General features: G+C 39.4%; 1 protein-coding gene across 1 annotated transcript in view; it reads right to left on the reverse strand.

Annotated features, from left to right (window-relative positions):
• Positions 1-20,878, reverse strand: part of LOC136881937 (uncharacterized) — a 664,911-nt gene that overhangs the window by 235,775 nt on the left and 408,258 nt on the right. The window lies entirely within an intron of this gene.

Here is a 20,878-nt window from a genome sequence, read left to right on the forward strand (position 1 = left end):
ATGAAATGGGTGTTAAAACCTTTTGTCGATAGCGTGTAGAGATCACCTTCACATTATTAGCGACACAGAGAATACTTAACTCGCCATTGTAGCAGTATCCAGCGATGATCATTAAACCCCTTGTAATAATTTTCCTGGCATTTTTATACAATGTTTGATAATTCCTTTTGTCTATAGGTCGGTAGTAAATCGAGCGGCGTTTGTTACATTCACTGAAGTACACATATGTTTCGTGGAATGTCACCACATTTTTCCATCTGTCCCTGCCAGAGAGCCTCCATACAGTTTTCTTTCGTTAGTGCGACGTTCCGAAATGTGACTAGGCAACAGCTTGTGAACTAGGCGCTTTTTCAGCTTTTCTAATTGGAGGTACACGTTGGTTATGGTGTTAACTGTTGAAACAGACATCCCCAACTTTTGGAGTATCAGTAGCAGAACTCGTTTGTGTCAGCCAGAATGTGGTTACTAGGTAGGCTACAATGCCTGTAAATCCCAGGAAGGGCGACACTGCCACCATCTTTTATAAGGTAAGATTCCATGTAAAGTTGAATGTACGTTTAAAGCAGGGCTTCCGTGAGCGACATAAGTTCGGCTGAGGCAGCTGCCTTAGCGCAGAGTACAAACGCCGTGCGATCGGTCTAACCTTATATGAGAGACCTTGTAGTAAGGTTTTCAAAGATACTCCTTACGATTATCACAGTTAATGTGACAGTCGTCGAATTTGTTTACTCAGTGTAGAAGAAATGCGATCCTGAGACCCATACAGGTAGCAAGACGGAGCGGATCCAAAGCCTCTGAATTATAAACACTAAGTCGTGCGACAACAGCTAATCAGGCCGTCAAAGATAGATCTCAATTACGCGTGGAAGAATTGTTGCGCATAAAATGCTCTACAAGAAAGTCCGTGACGGGACAAACTTATGTATAAAATAATACAGTCTTCAGTAAACGGTTTTGCGTTACAGTCACGTGTAAAAGATGAACCCTTCAGAACTTAGAAACACTTTGAAATTAACCAACACGCATTTAAAAAAAATCGAAAATGTTATATTCAACTCAATAATTTACTAATATAGAGACATACCCTTTACAGTAATTGATTTGCTTGTAAGGTTTAGCTCGTAGTTTAGTGAAAGCGCTAAAAGTGTTGAAATATCTCATGAGAAAAACTTCCCACTGAGCTACGTAGGCCTATGTACGTACTTCAGTAACGAAAACAACTATTGTCATCTACAAAGAAGTCTTAAAATTATTGTCGCCGTAAATTCAAGTATTCTCCTGTACGGAGCAGATGTGGGTCGCTACTTTATTTTATATTTTGGTTGATATCAATCAATCAATCAATCAATCAATCAATCAATCAATCAATCAATCAATCAATCAATCAATCAATCAATCAATCAATCAATCAATCAATCAATCAATCAATCAATCAATCAATCAATCAATCAATCAATCAATCAATCAATCAATCAATCAGTGATCTACATTTAAGGTTGTCACTGCCATAGTGGCAAATTCCCTATCAATTGTTTACATCATATTTCTTTAAATAATTTTAGAGAAAATTCCTCTTGAAATATTATTCAGTTCCTAATTTCTCTTCCTATAATTAATATATATTTACCTTTGTTTGTCCTCTGGAATTCCAGCTCTATATTACTCGATCACTAATTGTGGTATTTTTTCGTTTTTAATATTGTCTTTACGTCGCATCCTCCGCAATTAAGTTTCAGCCCTAGCATTTGCCTGGTGTGAAAATGGGAAACCGCGGAAAACTATCTTCAAGACTGTCAACAGTGGGGGTTGAACGCACTATCTTCCACATGGAAGCACCCAGCTGCGCGCCCCTAAACGCATGGCCATATCAATCAGTGTGATATTTTCTACTTGTCTACTTTTAATTGCTCTAATCAAGTGTATTCGTCTGCTAATGTTATTCCTACCCATCTCTCCACTGAAAATTGGGAGCAAACCGTTTATTCGAGCAGCTCGTCTCCTTACTCGCAAGCCTTCCCAGCCCAAAGTTGCAACATGTTCATAACACTAATCTTTTGTTGGAAATCACCCAGAATAAATCATGCTGCTTTCCTTTGGATCTTTTCCAGTCCTCCTATCAAGTAATCCTTTTGTGAGTCCCATATACTGGAACCATATTCTAGTTGGGGTCTTACCAGAGACTTGTACGCCTTCTCCTTTACATCCTTACTAAATCCCCTAAATATCCTCGTAACTATATGAAGAGATCTATATCCTCTATTTACTATCCCATTAATGTGATTACCGGAATTAAGATGTTTCCTTATATTATCACCTAAGTGCTTACAGTGATCTTCGTAAGGTACATCACCCCATCGCCACAGTAATTAAAACTGAGATGACTTTTCCTCTTGGTAAAACTTACAACCTGACGTTTCATCCCGTTTACTATCTAACCGTTGTCTGCTGTCGATGCCACAACATTGTCAAGGCATTTTGCGATCGTTCACATTCCTGTAACTTAATTATTACTTCGTGCAGTAGGCCTATAACATCATCTGCAAGAGAGCCTTATCTATGATTCCAAGTCTTTACTCCTATAATTTATATACATAAGAAAATATTAATGTCCTTGCTGGACCCCCCTATTATTCGTTACAGGATCAGGTAATGCTTTGTCATGGGAGTCGTAATCAACGAAAGATTTTCGATTACGAAGACATTCGATCTCTAATAACTAAGGCTTGGAAGTTGAAGACATACAAAATTGCCTATGAAAGACCTTAAAATATAAAAATGGACGTAAAAGTGTGATCCACATTCATTCATTCATAGTTTGAGTTTAAATTACAAATTTAATGAAGAAATATTATGTTTAAAAATGCAAAAAGTCTGGTGGTATGCAACAAACAGTGAAAAAAGTCTGGTGGTATGCAACATACAGTGCAAACAGTCTGGTGGTATGCAACATACAGTGAAAAATGTCTGGTGGTACGCAACATACAGTGCAAAGTCTGATGGTATGCAACTTACAGAGAGAAAAGTCTGGTGGTATGCAACATACAGTGCAAAAAGCCTGATGGTATGCAACTTACAGTGAAAAATGTCTGGTAGTATGCAACATACAGTGCAAAGTCTGATGGTATGCAACTTACAGAGAGAAAAGTCTGGTGGTATGCAACATACAGTGCAAAAAGCCTGATGGTATGCAACTTACAGAGAAAAATGTCTGGTGGTATGCAACATACAGTGCAAAAAGCCTGATGGTATGCAACATACAGTGCAAACAGTCTGGTGGTATGCAACATACAGTGCAAAAAGCCTGATGGTATGAAACTTACAGTGAAAAATGTCTGGTGGTATGCAACATACAGTGCAAAAAGCCTGATGGTATGCAACTTACAGTGAAAAATGTCTGGTGGTATGCAACATACAGTGCAAAAAGCCTGATGGTATGCAACTTAAAGTGAAAAATGTCTGGTGGTATGCAGCATACAGTGCAAAAAGCCTGATGGTATGCAACTTACAGTGAAAAATGTCTGGTGGTATGCAACATACAGTGCAAAGTCTGATGGTATGCAACTTACAGAGAGAAAAGTCTGGTGGTATGCAACATACAGTGCAAAAAGCCTGATGGTATGCAACTTACAGTGAAAAATGTCTGGTAGTATGCAACATACAGTGCAAAGTCTGATGGTATGCAACTTACAGAGAGAAAAGTCTGGTGGTATGCAACATACAGTGCAAAAAGCCTGATGGTATGCAACTTACAGTGAAAAATGTCTGGTGGTATGCAACATACAGTGCAAAAAGCCTGATGGTATGCAACTTACAGTGAAAAATGTCTTGTGGTATGCAGCATACAGTGCAAAAAGCCTGATGGTATGCAACTTACAGTGAAAAATGTCTGGTGGTATGCAACATACAGTGCAAAGTCTGATGGTATGCAACTTACAGAGAGAAAAGTCTGGTGGTATGCAACATACAGTGCAAAAAGCCTGATGGTATGCAACTTACAGTGAAAAATGTCTGGTGGTATGCAACATACAGTGCAAAAAGCCTGATGGTATGCAACATACAGTGAGAAAATGCATGAGTGAAGTACTTCCTCTCTCCGACAGCATACATTTTTTGATTAAGATAATTTTTTAAAATGAATTCCATGTTTGTGAAAATGTTTCTTGCAGAACTTAGAATGAAATATTTTTTCCCGCCTAGAATGAATTCAATAGAGATGCTGAAGAAATAAATTGAAATTAGCACAACTGGAATCACGCTAAGGTTACAGAAATTGGAATTCGAAAACCTTTGCAGTACATCACAATAGTATTCTCCAGCTTCTTGGGTGTGGGGATCGTCGGTTTTCAGACAGTAGGTTGCAAAATTCTCTCCACATCAACGGATGTTAAGGGTTCATACTTGAAACAAGTCTTCAAAAACTCACACGTCAAAATTTTCTCCTTTCAATATTTCAATTATCTTCCACCTAATTTGATACACCTGGTTTTTATCAAGCACTAGTTTCATTTTCCATCTCTCTTCTCAGATAAGCTTTAAATATATGTCATTACTAGAGAGCAGATGTTTATAAGGCGATGGATGCAGTTATGATATTCGAATTGAGAATGAGCAGTAAAAATGTATCGAAAGAAGGCGAAGTTAACAAAAAGCCCGTAAGAACTAAAAAGGGCTAAAAGGACCAACAAGCCAAAAAAACGCCGAAAAGGCGAAAGAGGACAAATAAAACCCACCATTTTCTGGCCTACAATGACCCAGAATGAAATATTGTGTTAGGCCTCGTCTTCGGACACTCGATATTAAAAGGATTTTTCCTCAACTTTCAAGCCCTACTACGTAGTAACTCAGTCATCCCCAGCATTTGTTTATGTCCGTGCACTTGCCTGTTTCTCCACGTGCAAAGAAGTAACTTACTCACGCAACATGAAACTGGCAGTTTCAAGCGCGATGTCTGCACAAATAAAAATCTTAAAATACAGAAAACAATGATATCATACGGAAATGGCTTGATATATATTTTAAGTAGCAATATCGCCACGATAAAGGGGAAATAAAATTGGTCTACCATCAGCTGCGGCGGCCATTCAACTCCATAATGGCACAGTAAAGATAAGACGTAGTAGTTCATGAGAAGAGTAATAAAAGTGTGTACGTCTTATCGGGAACGGAGAAAGTAAACAGCAGGTAGGAAGTAGAGCTCCTTGTGGACCAATGCGTGTTAGTTCTAAGAACGGCAACAATACAGTTGAGGAACTCTCCAGCTGTTTTTTTGTGAGAGCGTCACCCAGCTGATTTTTTGAAGTAAGGTGGAGGGGATTCGATTCCCACCAGAGTCATCTTCGAAGGGGTTTTCTGTGGTTTCCCACTTTTCCTCCAGACGTTCGCCTCCGTAGCGTAACGCTTAGTACTATTAGCTGCCGTCCTCGGAGTCCCGGGTTAGATTCCTGGTACTGCTAGAAATTATTTGAGAATAGCAGGGGGGCTGGTATGTGGATAAAATGGTACACACAACTCCCCTCCGTTGGGGGAGTCCCTGAAAAGAGCTGCGACCACCTCGGGGCGAGGACACGAGTTCACTATATTTTTCCAGACAAATGCCGGGATGGTACCTAACTTAAGGCCACGACCGCTTCCTTCCCTCTTCCATGCCTACCCCTTCCAATCTTCCTCTCAAACGCTAATCCCCTGTTCAGACTAGCAAGTGAGGCTGTATGGGTGAGGTACTGTTCCTCCTTCCAGCTGTATCCCCACCAAATATCTCACGCTCCAGGACGGAGTCCTTGAGGCAGTAGAAGTGAGATCCCTCGCTGAATCGGAGGGAAAACCCAGCCGTGGAAGGAAAATAAATAAATAAATAAATAAATAAATAAATAAATAAATAAATAAATAAATAAATAAATAAATAAATAAATAAATAAATAAATAAATAAATATCCTTACAGCTGTCATGTCGTTGATATTACTTGTTGCGAACTCATTTATCTGGCTGGTCGCCTAGTGATACGATATACAGGGTGTTCCTAAATATATTACTTGTTGCGAACTCATTTATCTGGCTGGTCGCCTAGTGATACGATATACAGAATGTTCCTAAATATATAGGAATTAATCACGGGGTAGGTATTGTACCCTAAAACAACACAACTCCCTATGAAAGTTTGTTCTACGGTTGATCGTTTACGCGTTACAGGTTTTCCAACTTTGTACGGAAAGGATTAATCGAATAGCTGTCCCCATGTTGGTGTGCCTGCAGAGATACTGAATTCTAATGCAAGAAGTCCTCAACATGTTCATCACGCACGTCAATGTACACCTTAACATCCTGCCTCACTGATTGTCAGACTCGTTCGAACACTCCGGGCGTCGATGGCAACCTTGCTCCAAACGCTGGAGAAGTACTGCAATCTCCGTAATGGCTTGACTGTCCCCAAACTTAATCCTAAATACGAACTCTCCCCCGCATCTAAAACAGCCGTAGCTTATAAAGGACTTTTTTCATAGGAACTAATGTTGTTTTATGGTGTACTATCCACCCCCTGATTACTTGTCACATATTTAGGGACACACTATATAGCCACGATTTATGCTTCAAAACATTTGGTAATTTTCGAAATTGTTACATGGAGAACTAAATTTTGAAAATTGTGTTTACCGTTATGGTGTGTTAAAATCCGGCACTAAATTATACTGAGAAATCAATAAGAAATTATAAGGAGATCTACATTTTCGACGCTGCGTAACGTTGTTCCTGAAATGAAATGGCGTATGGCCAGGAGTGTCTGAGGACAAGTTCAGCTTACCAGGTGCAGGTCTTTTGAATTGACGCTTGTAGGCGACCTGCGTGTCGTGATGACGATTAAATGATGATGAAGGCGATACATACGCCTAGTTTCCGTGCCAGCAGAATTAACCATCATGGTTAAAATTCTAGACCCTACCGCGAATCGAACCTAGGACCCTGTGACCTTACCCCTAAAAGTCGTAGAACAATCGTAGTATCGTAATATTCTCATCAGAGAGAACTTTATAAATTGTAACCCGCATGAGGGATCGGAATTGATATTTGGATGGCAAAATCAGCGATTTTATTAAATATTCTTTGAAAATAAACATGGATATATATGTTTGAGGGCCGGGATCTGTCTTGAATTAGAGTCATCAATTTTTCGACACCATTGTAACCATGTCAACCAGGTCAGTAGCGTCATCCTCTCACTGTGCGCTTTCTTCATGTACCGAGCTCGATAGCTGCAGTCGCTTAATTGCGGCCAGTGTCCAGTATTCGGGAGATAGTAGGTTCGAACCCCACTATCGGCAGCCCTGAAAATGGTTTTCCGTGGTTTCCCATTTTCACAGAAGGCAAATGCTGGGGCTGTACCTTAATTAAGGCCACGGCCGATTCCTTCCCACTCCTAGCCATTTCCTGTCCCAACGTCGCCATAAGACCTATCTGAGTCGGTGCGACGTAAAGCAACTAGCAAAAAAAAAAAAAAAAAACCCTTTCTTCATGTAAGACAGACTTGAGAAAATCTCGTATCAATTGAATCCCGTTCTAGTCCTCAGTCCATAATAAAAATCCTTAAGATAAAAGGACAAAAGCCTTAGGATAAAAGGCAGACACGCCACCTCCAAACCAAAGGACTGGCTAATAATAATAATAATAATAATAATAATAATAATAATAATCTGCCTCTGTGGTGTAGTGGTTAGTGTAATTAGCTGCCATTCCCGGAGACCCTGGTTCGATTACCGGGTCTGTCAGGATATTTGAAAAGTGGTACGAGGACTGGAACGGGGTCCACTCAGCATCGGGATTTCAACTGAGTATAGGGCGTTCGATTCCCCCCTCAGGTATTCTTGAAACTGTTTTCCGTGGTTTCCTACTTCTCTAGACAAATGCAGGGATGGTACCTAAGTCGATGGCCACTTCCTCACCTCTTCCTCGCCTATCCCTTCCACTCTTCCCATCCCCTACAAGGCCCCTGTTCAACACAGCAGGTGAGACCGCCTGGCGAGGTACTGGTCCCCCTACCCATTTGTATCCCAAATCAAATGTCTCACGCTCCAGTACCTGCCCCTTGAGGTGGTAGAGCTGGGATCCCTTCCTAAGTTTGGGGGAGAAACCAATTTTGGAAGGTAAGCGGATTAAATAAACGATAGTAATAATACTTCTTATTGCTAGTTGCTTTATGTCGCACCGACACAGATAGGTCTTATGGCGGCGATAGAACAGGAAAGGCCTAGGAATGGGAAGGAAGCGGCCGTGGCCTTAATTAAGGTACAGCCCCAGCATTTCCCTGGTGTAAAATGGGAAACCACGGGAAACCATCTTCAGGGCTGCCGACAGTGGGATTCGAACCCACTATCATACGGATGCGAGCTCACAGCTGCGGGCTCCTAACCGCACGGACAACTCGCCCAGTAATAATAGTTTAATAATCATAATATATTTACGAGGTCCAGAATATGTTTCATTTTCTCACAATTCATGAGCCTTACCATTCTCTTGTGTATGTGCTCATTTTCTCGCAACATTTCATCTCTCCTCTCGGTGGACATAAAGGAAAGGGTGATACGCATAAAGCTGAAAATTACAGGCCAGTCAGTTTGACATACATTGTATGTAAGCTTTGGGAAAACATTCTTTCTGATTATATAAGACATGTTTACAAAATTAATAATTGGTTTGACAGAAGGCAGTTTGGGTTTAGGAAAGGTTATTCCACTGAAACTCAACATGTAGGATTCCAGCAAGGTATAGCAGATATCCTGGATTCAGGAGGTCAGTTGGACTGTATTGCGATTGACTTATCTAAGGCATTTGATAGGGTAGATCCTGGGAAACTACTGGCCAAAATGAGTGCAATTGGACTTGACAAAAGAGTGACTGAATGGGTGGCTCTGTTTCTAGAAAATAGAACTCAGAGAATTAGAGAGGGTGAAGTTTTATCTGTCCCTGTAAAAATTAAGAAGGGAATTCCTCAAGGCACTATTATTGGACCTTTATGTTTTCTTATATATATCAATGATATATGTAAAGAAGTGGAATCAGAGATACGGTTTTTCGCAGATGATGTTATTCTGTACAGAGTAATAAATAAGTTACAAGATTGTAAGCAACTGCAAAATGACCTCGATAATGTTGTGAGATGGACAGTAGGCAATGGTATGATGATAAATGGGAATGAAAGTCAGGTTGTGAGTTTCACAAATAAGAAAAGTCCTCTCAGTTTTAAGTACTGCGTTGATGGGGTGAAAGTTCCCTTTGGGGATCATTGTAAATACCTAGGTATAAATATAAGGAAAGATCTTCATTGGGGTAATCACATAAATATGATTGCAAATAAAGGGCACAGATCTCTGCACATGGTTATGAGAGTATTTAGGGGTTGTAGTAAGGATGTAAAGGAGAGAGCATATTTGTCTCTGGTGAGACCTCAACTTGAGTATGGATCCAGTGTATGGGACCCTTACCAGGATTACTTGATTCAGGAACTGGAAAAAATCCAAAGAAAAGCAGCTCGATTTGTTCTGGGTGATTTCCGACAAAAGAGTAGCGTTACAAAAATGTTGCAAAGTTTGGGCTGGGAAGATTTGGTAGAAAGGAGACGAACTGCTCGATTAAGTGGTATGTTCCGAGCTGTCAGTGGAGAGATGGCGTGGGAGGACATCAGTAGACGAATAAGTTTGGATGGTGTCTTTAAAAGTAGGAAAGATAACAATATGAAGATAAAGTTGTAATTCAAGAGGACAAATTGGGGAAATTATTCGTTTATAGGAAGGGGAGTTAGGGATTGGAATAACTTACCAAGGGAGATGTTTAATAAATTTCCAATTTCTTTGCAATCATTTAAGAAAAGTCTAGGAAAACAACAGATAGGGAATCTGCCACCTGGGCGACTGCCCTAAATGCTGATCAATAGTGGTTGATTGATTGATTGATTGATTGATTGATTGCTTGATTGATTGATTGATTGATTGATTGATTGATTGATTGATTGATTGATTGATTGATTGATTGATTGATTGATTGATTGATTGATTGATTGATTGATTGATTGATTGATTGATTGATTGATTGATTGATTGATTGGAGTGAAAAGATGTATTATCTGTACCCCTGCATGTTGTAATAGGCTACTAAGAGGGGAACAACTTCAGAATCTGTGTTCACTCTCTTGTTTTGTAAGCCCAAAAACATATCCATGAACCTGTGCTTTCTCCTTGTAGAAGAGAAAACGTACAAGATAGCAGTTCTATTTTCAATGTTCACAGTCATTTATTTACGGAATGTATTTGTATTCTTTATAATATGACTTAACTTTGTCACTTAGAAATAATATGAGACCAAATGAAATCGCTGTCTCCAGGTTGCATCATGGCAATGAATTTATTGTTGTGGCATTTATCTGAGATTTATCTGAGATCTTCAGTTACCTATCGATGTCCACCTCCGCTATTATCTGCCTCGGATTCAATTATCGGTGATGCCAGAAATTTAAGATTCGTGATCGTACACCTATGTTCCACAAACCGTTCACCGGGGAACTGAGTGCCCCACAAGAGAAACACGTGTTTTACACATTCAGATTTCCGATTTATTTTAAAATGTCATGAAATGAATTAAATGAATTATTTTAAGTACGTGTATATATTTGCAAAGGAGAACAGCACTGTAATTGCTGGTAATGAAATAAAATAAATAAACGTTAAAATATGTCTAATTATTGGTTTTTTGGTACTGCTAATAAAAGGTTCACTTTGCAAAAATTTGGGCACAACTCCATCATATTAATATCTATATATATAAAAGAACTTGTCCTGACTGACTGACTGACTGACTGACTGATTCATCATCGCCGAGCCAAAACTACTGGACATAAAGAAATGAAATTTTGGGGATATATTCATATTAAGATGTAGGTGCTCGCTAAGAGAGGATTTTTGGATATTCCTTCGCTAAGGGGATGAAAAGAGGGGTGAAATTTTAAAGTGAGTGTGTCTATATCTTGAAAGTTTAAAAGTTTACAGATGTAAAAATTGGTATTTAGAATCTTCTTTAAAAATAAGGAAACACGTATTTTTTTGTTTTCAGAAAATCCCAATAGGAGGGGTGAAAAGGGGTGAAAATGGGGAAAATGGGTTGAATGCCCTTAATCAGGATACCAGTACTTATATCTCAGAAACTGAAGATATTACAGACCTGAAAATTGGTACTTATGATCTCTTTTAAAAATAAAGAAACACGTATTTTTTTGTTTTTGCAAAATCCAATTAATGGGAGGGTGAAAAGGGGGTGAATTTTTAATATGAGTGAATCTATATCTCCAAACTTTTAAAGTTTGCAGATGTAAAAATTGGTATTTAGAATCTTCATTAAACATAAAGAAACAAGTATTTTTTTGTTTTCGGAAAATCGCAATAGGAGGGGTGAAAAGGGGTGAAAAAGGGGTTGTATGCCTTTGATGAGGCTACTTATATTTCAGAAACTGAAGATATTACAGACCTGAAAATTGGTGTTTGGGATCTCCTTTAAAAATAAAGAAACACGAATTTTGTGTTTTTGGAAAATCCAGTTAATGGGGGGGTGAAAAGGGGGTGATTTTTTAAAATGAGTGTATCTATATCTCAAAACTGTTACAGTTTATAGATGTAAAAATTGGTATTTAGAATCTCCTTTAAAAATAAAGAAACACGTATTCTTTTGTTTTCGGAAAATCCCAATAGGAAGGGTGTAAAAGGGTGAATAATGGGTTGAATGCCTTTAATGAGGCTACTTATATTTCAGAACCTGAAGATATTACAGACCTGAAAATTGGTATTTTGGATCTACTTTAAATATAAAGAAACACGTATTTTTTTGTTTTTGGAAAATCCAAATATTGAGGGGTGAAAAGGGGGGTAAATTTTTTAAAATGAATGTGTCTATATCTTAAAACTTTAAAATTTACAGATGTAAAAATTGGTAGTTAGAATCTCCTCTAAAAATAAAGGAACACGTATTTTTTGTTTCCTGTAAATCCCAATAGGAGGGGTGTAAAAGGGTGAAAAATGGGTTGAATGCCTTTAATGAGGATAAATATCTCTCAGAAACGGAAGATATTACAGAACTGAAATTTTGTATATGGGATATCCTTTAAAAATAAAGAAACACGTATTTTTTTAGGTTTTTGAAAATCCTATTAATGGCGGTTAAACAGAAGTGACAAATTGGGGTGAAATTTTTGAAAGATTATCTTGGAAACGTAAAATGTTACAGACATAAAAAGTGGGTGTTTGGAATCTCCTGTAAATGTAAAGAAACATAGGTGATTTGTTTTTGGAAACTCCATTTAAGGGGAACCCAAAAAGGGTGAAATTTTAAAATGAGAATTTTTACAGTATATCTAAAAAAACTTAACATGTTACAGAAGTGAAAAATGGTATTTTTATCTCTATTAAACCTAAAGAAACGTGTATTTTTATTTTCGGAAATACCACTTGGGTGGAGGGGGGGGGGTGAAAGTGACTTAACATGGTGTTGAATTCTTTTACTTAGGCTACTGATATCTTAAAAATGAAGATGTTACAGACGTGAAATTTGATATTTGCAATCTGCTTTAAAAGTAAAGAAACACGTATTCTCGGAAAATCCAATGAAGCGGGGGGAGGGGGTGATAGAATAGAAAAATTAATTGACTTTAATTGTATGAGAATATATACATCTAATAAAAACTAAAGTTGTTACAGACGTGAAAATTCGTATTTGGATCTCCTTTAAAAACGAAGAAAAACGCGTTTTTTTTGGGGGGGGGACTATCTTGGGGGGCGGGAGTGTAAAGGAGTTGAATTCCTTTCATGAGGACACATAAATCAAAAAGTGAAGAAGTTAGAGTCGTGATAATTGGTATTTAGAAGATCCTTCACTATGAAAGAAACAAGCAGTTTTTGCGGGAAAATTCACTTAGGGGAGGGGGAGTAGTTTGAAATGAAGTGACAAAAGTAAATTATATTTATGGGGATACTTATATCTCAAAACTGAAGGTAATAGACGTGAAAATTGGTGTTTGGAATCTCCTTTAAACATAAAGAAACACCCGTTCTTTTAATTTGGGGGGGGGGGGGGTTGGCAGTAAAAACTAACGGCGGTGGGGTGTAAAAGGAGGTGGGACCAATTGATTTTACTGTTCTTAATGTACTTATAAGGATCCTCCGTTGCTCAGGCGGCAGCGCGCCGGCCTCTCACAGCTGGGTTCCGTGGTTCAAATCCCGGTCACTCCATGTGACATTCGTGCTGGACAAAACGGAGGCGGGACAGGTTTTTCTCCGGATACTCCGGTTTTCCCTGTCATCATTCATCCCAGCAACACATAATAGTAATTATTATAATAATAATACGAAGAAGAAGAAGAAGAAGAATAACATTAATAATAATAATAATAATAATAATAATAATAATAATAATAATAATAATAATAATGTTCCGGACCGTCGTCAAATGTGCGGACCGCGCTGGAAACGGCTCCTGGACGGGTAATGACTAAGAATGCAGTCCGGCCGCGGGTTCAGTGCCGCCAAGGCACCCAATATGTCACCACGCCGGATCTCCTGAAGGATTTTATCCAGATTAAAAATGATTATAGGAAAATACGGTCTGGCAAAGATTTATGGACCCAACTGACCGGGAAGAATACCTGAGCCTAGCCCGGGAAGTACGAAATCGATTGCTGGAAAGGAAGATTGAAAAATGAGAGGAAACGTGGCGTAATCTAATGGAAAACGAGTCAGATCGGGAATATTGGTGGATTCCCGCTGAAAACGTGTCAGATCTCGAATTTCGGCGGATTATATATCTAAAACAATAAGCATTCAATTACAAATTTCAGTATAATACCGTAGCGAAGCACGGGTACCTTGCTAGTTAAACAATATATCGCAATAGACCGCCTTTCCTGACAGGACCTAATATTTTCAGTGCACTGTGTCTTCTGGTATAGGCTAGAGCAATTTTGTTACTTTCATAGATCTGTCTCTGTCTTATCCTTGGCCTTGACAATGTGAAAGTGACTGAGGTATGAGCGATGCTAGTAATGCCAATCCTCATGCAGCCAGTTCCTGCTATGAATGGTGTGAAGACGTTGCTCATAGGGTCGGTTGGTGTATGCATTTTAGTGGGCTTGGCAGTAAGATATGGAATAGCAACTTCTGGCTCGGTGAGGAAAGCAACGGGAAACTACCTCACTCCTCATTTCCCTAGTACGCCTCTTCAGTGATGCTTAGGCTATCTATGACAGCTGATGGCAGAGCTGTTGAGGATCCCACCAGCGGCATCGCTGACGGACTGAACATACATACATCGCAATTGGGAAATATTTCGTTGGCAATGGTCACTTATAGTAGTGTGATAATAAAGTAAAGTTAAAACGTAATTACCCAACAAAAATCAGAACAACAATAAGAGCACAACAAGCAATTCCATGTAAATGAAATGTTACAAGAAATAGTTCGAGTTTAACATTCTAAATCCAGCATCATCATAATATAAATTCACACACAACTTAAGTATTTCCAGTGCTTAACACTACGATTTACAATACTATAGGTTGAGCTTACTACTGCCTTAACATTACAAGTGATAATAAGGTAAAATTAAAGTTAAACGTTTTTGCATACGAATATCTTTCATTCGCTGCAATGAATAGTGATTTTAGACTCTTTGGACAGTCGATACGTATTCCAGAACTGAGTCTGACTGGTTTTGGCTGACTGGGAATCGTAAATACAGCTTTTTACGCAATAGAAAGGCGGATTCCTCTGCATGCTGATGGGATTTCCAGTCCTCGTTATAGCCAGGATCTCATTAACTCCCCTGCCAACGTGAAAATAATCTGAAGCACGAAGGGAAAAACATATATTCTATTACATCATCTCCTTCAACAACGTTTATTTCCAGAGCATAGACGAAATCATCAAGGACATCAGGTCCAGACTTATATATGATTCCGGTAATATCTGTTCACCGCTTTCAAGGTAATCTATTGCAAACACTACTAACACGAAGTATAAAGTTACATGTTAAAAAAGTATTTAAAAAAACCAAACTGGCGACGTAAAACTAGCCCGATCTCAAGCTTATTAATAGAAGCTAATGAACCGCCGCTTCCGACTCGCAGAAAACAACTGACTATCAACTACGTAGTAAAGATAGCGGCCTCTTCTCACTCCAGAGCACATGTTTTTTACCACGCTATCAGCCTCAACGCTATTCCTCGCAACAAAAGAGACATTTACCCTTCCACGTTAAGTTTACGCAATACTTACAGGAAATTACTTCTTAAGTTCACCCGATTGCTTCAAAAACTAAAATAGACATCATATTCCCTCCATGGAAACCTGAACCACCACCAATAGATTTATGATTTAAGTGAATTCAATAAAGAAACAACAGACAGTGCCGTATTCAAAAAATACTATCTTAAAAGTGTGAAAGTCTACTCAGGCACACTCCTGTATACACTGATGGCTCTAAAACCAAATATGGTAGCGGCTGTGCTGTTGTCCACCCCGATCACACAATGAAGTATGCACCACCAGCTACATGCTCCATGTTCACACGTGAACTGTACGCTATCCTATAAGCTATGAAATCCATAAAGAGTTACCCCCAAAAATAACCTTTTTTAATACTTAGTGATCCTTTATCAAGAGTAAAACTCACTCAAAGTGCACCATCCTAAAATACACTAGTCCAAGACATACTGCAGACTTACAATACTGTGAAAAGTAAAGGACAGCAAGTTACCATAATATGGGTTACCTCACATAAGGGAATAAAAGGCAATGAACAAGCTGACATATCAGCTAAAGAAGCAACTCGTCTTCCTGTACATGGTCCAAACTTTCTAATTCCCCACACAGATGTTGCTCCTTTTCTTACCACGAAGACTGGACACGGGAACAACTCACAAGACTCCATGATATCAGGCGTGGATCTACAGATAAATTTGATGTTTCATTCCTTCAGCGTCGAGAACAAGTTTTTATTACTAGAATACGTAGGCCTATAAGCCATAGCAAACAGACTCATGCACATATCTTTTGTAAGAAATATCCACCAATATCTGACACCTATCAATTTCTTTGCTTATGGCAACGATGGGATAGGAAAGGCCTAGGAGTTAGAAAGAAGCAGCCGTTGCCTTAATTAAGGTGCAGCCCCAGCATTTGCCTGGTGTGAAAATGGGAAACCACGGATTACCATCTCCAGGGCTGCCGAAAGTGGGATTCGGACCCACTATCTCCCGGATGTAAGTTCACAGCTCAAAAAACACCGTTGATCACATTTTACTAGACAACAAAGACAATAGTGTAATTTAAACTACAATAATAGTATATGTGACACCTTGAACAAGGACACTCAGTGTAAAAACATCATTAAGTATTTTAGACAAACAAATCTATTGAATGACATGTAATCACTGTCTGATCTATATGTACTATTGTTATTTTTGCAATTGTAACTCTATGTAATTGAAGTAATTATTTCTTTAATGATAATTGTGAATGTCGCGATATGACTTTGTAAGTTTAATAAATAAGCTTTAAACAAACATCCAAAGTAAAATTTTGGGAAACTCTCAAAACCATTTAAAAAATAAGGTCAGGTGTACGACAGGGAGATGGTTTGTCACCTCTACTCTTCAATTTTGCATTAGAGAAGGTAGTTCGAGAATGGAGGAAATCCATCAATACTAAAGGTGTTCAACTAGGAAGAAATCCAAATAAAATCATTATCGATTGTTTAGTTTTCGTAGATGACATGACGATAATTACAGACTCATTAAATTATACTCAAGAACAAATACGAGAATTGCAGTAACAAGCGCCCAAAATAGGATTGAAAATACCATTTTGAAAACAAACCATTTTTTGGACAAATTTATAGAATGAATAACAATAGACTAACTAAACAAATCTTCAACTTATTGAACAGTTACAAATCCAAGCCAGCGTGGTTCCTTGAAATTGAAAAGGACATGAATAACTCTGGAATTAAAATAGATACGATAGGAAACAGGACAAGTTTAAGAGAAATAACACGAAAGGCAGGATTTCAGGAGAGAAAGAAATTAACAACTGGAAGAAAATGGACCCAAGAGAAAAAGAAATAACATCCTCAGAAAATGAAAGGAGTTTGGAAAATAAGAAAGTGAAATACAAATAAAAGTAACCAATGTTGATTTATCGTACCCTCCAAAGTGTCATTAGAATACTGATAATAATAATAATAATAATAATAATAATAATACCGGGCGAGTTGGCCGTGCGGTCAGGGGTACGCGGCTGTGAGCTGGCATCCGGGAGATAGTGGGTTCGAATCCCACTGTCGGCAGCCCTGAAGATGGTTTTCCGTGGTTTCCCATTTTCACAGCAGTCAAATGCTGGGGCTGTACCTTAATTAAGGCCACGGCCGCTTCCTTCCAACTCCTAGGCCTTTCCTGTACCATCGTCGCCATAAGACTTATGTGTGTCGGTGCGACGTAAAGCAACTAGCAAAATAACAATAATAATAATAATAATAATAATAATAATAATAATAATAATATATTTACGAGGTCTAGAATGTCTTTCATTTTCTCACAATTCGTGAGGCTTACGATTCTTTTATGGTTACACTAATTTTTCTTCCTATTTATCGGAATACCTTATCTTCCCTGTGGGTAAAGTCGATAGATGCATTATCTTTATCCCCTGTATGTCGTAAGTGGCTACTAAAAGGGGAACAATCATAGAATTTGTACTCGCTCTCTCGTCTTCTAAGTCCATATTTCTACGCTTTGCCGCGTAGCGGAGAAAATGTACGAGGGTCCTTTTTTTATGTTCTCGTAGCGCATTGGTTATTTGGTTTCAGCGAGAAAGCTGTGACACTTTCCTTGTACGTTTCTAAATGTTCTAATGTTTCTGATTTAGTTGTGTATTTTGAATGGTCCGCAATACAGCCTTGTTCAGTCTCCAGAATGAGGGTGTGGTACGGCCACAGATTATTAAATCTTTGCGATCGTAAAACAGTTCGTGCTGTACTACTCGTACAATTAGTGACACTGCCGCAGGCTGCGCTGTCTGCGGTATTTATTGAGGGAGGTGCGTCTTAAAGTGTCAGACGATCCTAGACTAGACTATTGTTATCGTCAGCCTAGCTCATTACGTCCAACCAATTTGCTGCCTGCTAAGTTACGATCTAGTCAGTCCTGCTTTATGATGGCATTAAAGTCGATAGTCAATCAGTGATCACACGGGGTAGTATCTCACTGACACCTGTTCGACTCCCTCATATGCCACAGACGATGTTGGTGTCACAGATTTATATCTATTCATTATGTTGTCAAGAACGTCGCAGTTTGTTGCTATGTACTACAGTTTATCACTGACAAGTATTGGTCAACGACCGCCTTTCCTCACTACTCCAACTTGCTATCCGAGATCAATGCCCTTGTGATTCCCACTTGAAAACATCTGACATTCGGGACATTTCTATTGCACACTGAACACATACAATTACGTGGATTTGGTTTTACGTTGAAACAACTTGAATTCTTTTTTTGTCAATAGTATGAAATCATCATCATCATCATCTGCTTACCCTCCAGGTTCGGTTTTTCCCTCGGACTTAGCGAGGGATCCCACCTCTACCGCCTCAAGGGCAGTGTCCTGGAGCTTCAGACTCTTGGCCGGGGATACAACTGGGGAGTATGACCAGTACCTCGCCCAGGCGGCCTCACCTGCTATGCTGAACAGGGGCCTTGTGGAGGGATGGGAAGATTGGAAGGGATAGGCAAGGAAGAGGGAAGGAAGCGGCCGTGGCCTTAAGTTAGGTACCATCCCGGCATTCGCCTGGAGGAGAAGTGGGAAACCACGGAAAACCACTTCCAGGATGGCTGAGGTGGGAATCGAACCCACCTCTACTCAGTTGACCTCCCGAGGCTGAGTGGACCCCGTTCCAGCCCTCGTACCACTTTTCAAATTTCGTAGCAGAGCCGGGAATCGAACCCGGGCCTCCGGGGGTGGCAGCTAATCACGCTAACCACTACACCACAGAGGCGGACAATAGTATGAAATACAGCCATTAAATTCAGTGTTATCAGTTTCCAGAAAAGGGAACCGCCTTAGATTTCACTAAATCCCTCCTCATTCAGCGTACGATTTTTGGGGAGCCGCCGTGGCTCAGACGGCAGCGCGTCGGCCTCTCACCGCTGGATACCGTGGTTCAAATCCCGGTTACTCCATGTGAGATTTGTGCTGGACAAAGCGGAGGCGGGACAGGTTTTTCTCCGGGTACTCCGGTTTTCCCTGTCATCTTTCATTCCAGAAACACTCGCCATTCTCATTTCATAGCATCTATCACTCATAAATAAATAACTTTGGGAGTGGCGACCCCATCGTACCTATACCTGCTTCATTCATTACATCCCTGACCCGGTCATTGACTGGAAAACAGGTTGTAGGTTTTCATTTTTTTCAATAATAATAATAATAATAATAATAATAATAATAATAATAATAATAATATACAAGCAAAATGTCTGACTGTCTCACTGATGCATCCGGGAGATAGTAGGTTCGAATCCCACTATCGGCAGCCCTGAAGATGGTTTTCCGTGGTTTCCCATTTTCACACCAGGCAATTGCTGGGGCTGTACCTTAAATAAGGCCACGGCCGCTTCCTTCCAACTCCTAGGCCTTTCCTATCCCATCGTCGCCATAAGATCTATCTGTGTCGGTGCGACGTAAAGCCCCTAGCAAAAAAAATGTCTCACTGATAACTAATTTGACACTTTCCACGAACCTAGAGGGGTGAAATTTCGCATAGATATTCCTTGTAAGGTAATAATGAAAAACAAATGGTTGTATTGTTCTGATGTTTGGTAAAAAATTGAGTGAATTTGGCGTAAATAATAATAATAATAATAATAATAATAATAATAATAATAATAATAATAATAATAATACGGATCCATGACTAAATGGTTAGCGTACTGGCCTTGTGTCCAGAGGGTTCCGGGTTCGATCCCCGGGTGGGTCGGGGATTTTAACCTTCATTGGTTGATTCCAGTGGATCGGGGGCTTGGTATATCTATCCCCACAGACGCGCAGGTCCCATATATGGCTTCTTCGGACGTCACACGCTATTAAATTAATAATAATAAGAAGAACAATATGGGGCATGATAACAAAGGTATTGTCACAGATTACTGACAGAGAACTGTTTAGAATTCCGGTGTATATTGGATTTTTTGAAAGAATATCACGTCTCTGTCGTTTAGAATTCACCTTCAATTTGAGATCCCAAGGTTATGATAACCATAATCTGATGTAGTGGGTAATTCACCCCGAAATAGTTCAACAAATGTGGAATAAATAGTTTCTTTCTTTTCTAATCCATTTACCGTCCAAGGTTGATTTTTCCCTCGGACACAGCGAGAGATTCTACCTCTACCGCCTCAAGGGCATTGTTCTGGAGCGTCAGGAGAATAGACCTGAGGAGGAGGACCTCCTATGCTGAACAGGGGCCTTGCAGGGGCGGGGGAGAGAGATTGTAAGGGATAGACAAGGAAGAGGGAAGGAAGAGGCCATGGTCTTAATAGGTACCATCCCGGCATGTGTCTGGAAGAGTGGTAGTGGTAGACAACACTTTAAAAAACCTAAGAGCATTGAAGTTGCGTGGAGATAATCTGAACTTATTGAAAACAATATCATTTTCTAGTTTAGATTAAGAGGTCACTGCCTTTTGTTTGATGAGAAAAACCACGGAAAACCACTTCAAGGATGGCTGAGGAGAAAATTGAACCTCCCTCTATTCAGTTGACTTCCCGAGGCTGAGTGGAGCCCGTTTCAGCACTCATAC

Source organism: Anabrus simplex, chromosome 1, assembly GCF_040414725.1.
Source record: "Anabrus simplex isolate iqAnaSimp1 chromosome 1, ASM4041472v1, whole genome shotgun sequence".
NCBI lineage: Eukaryota > Metazoa > Arthropoda > Insecta > Orthoptera > Tettigoniidae > Anabrus > Anabrus simplex.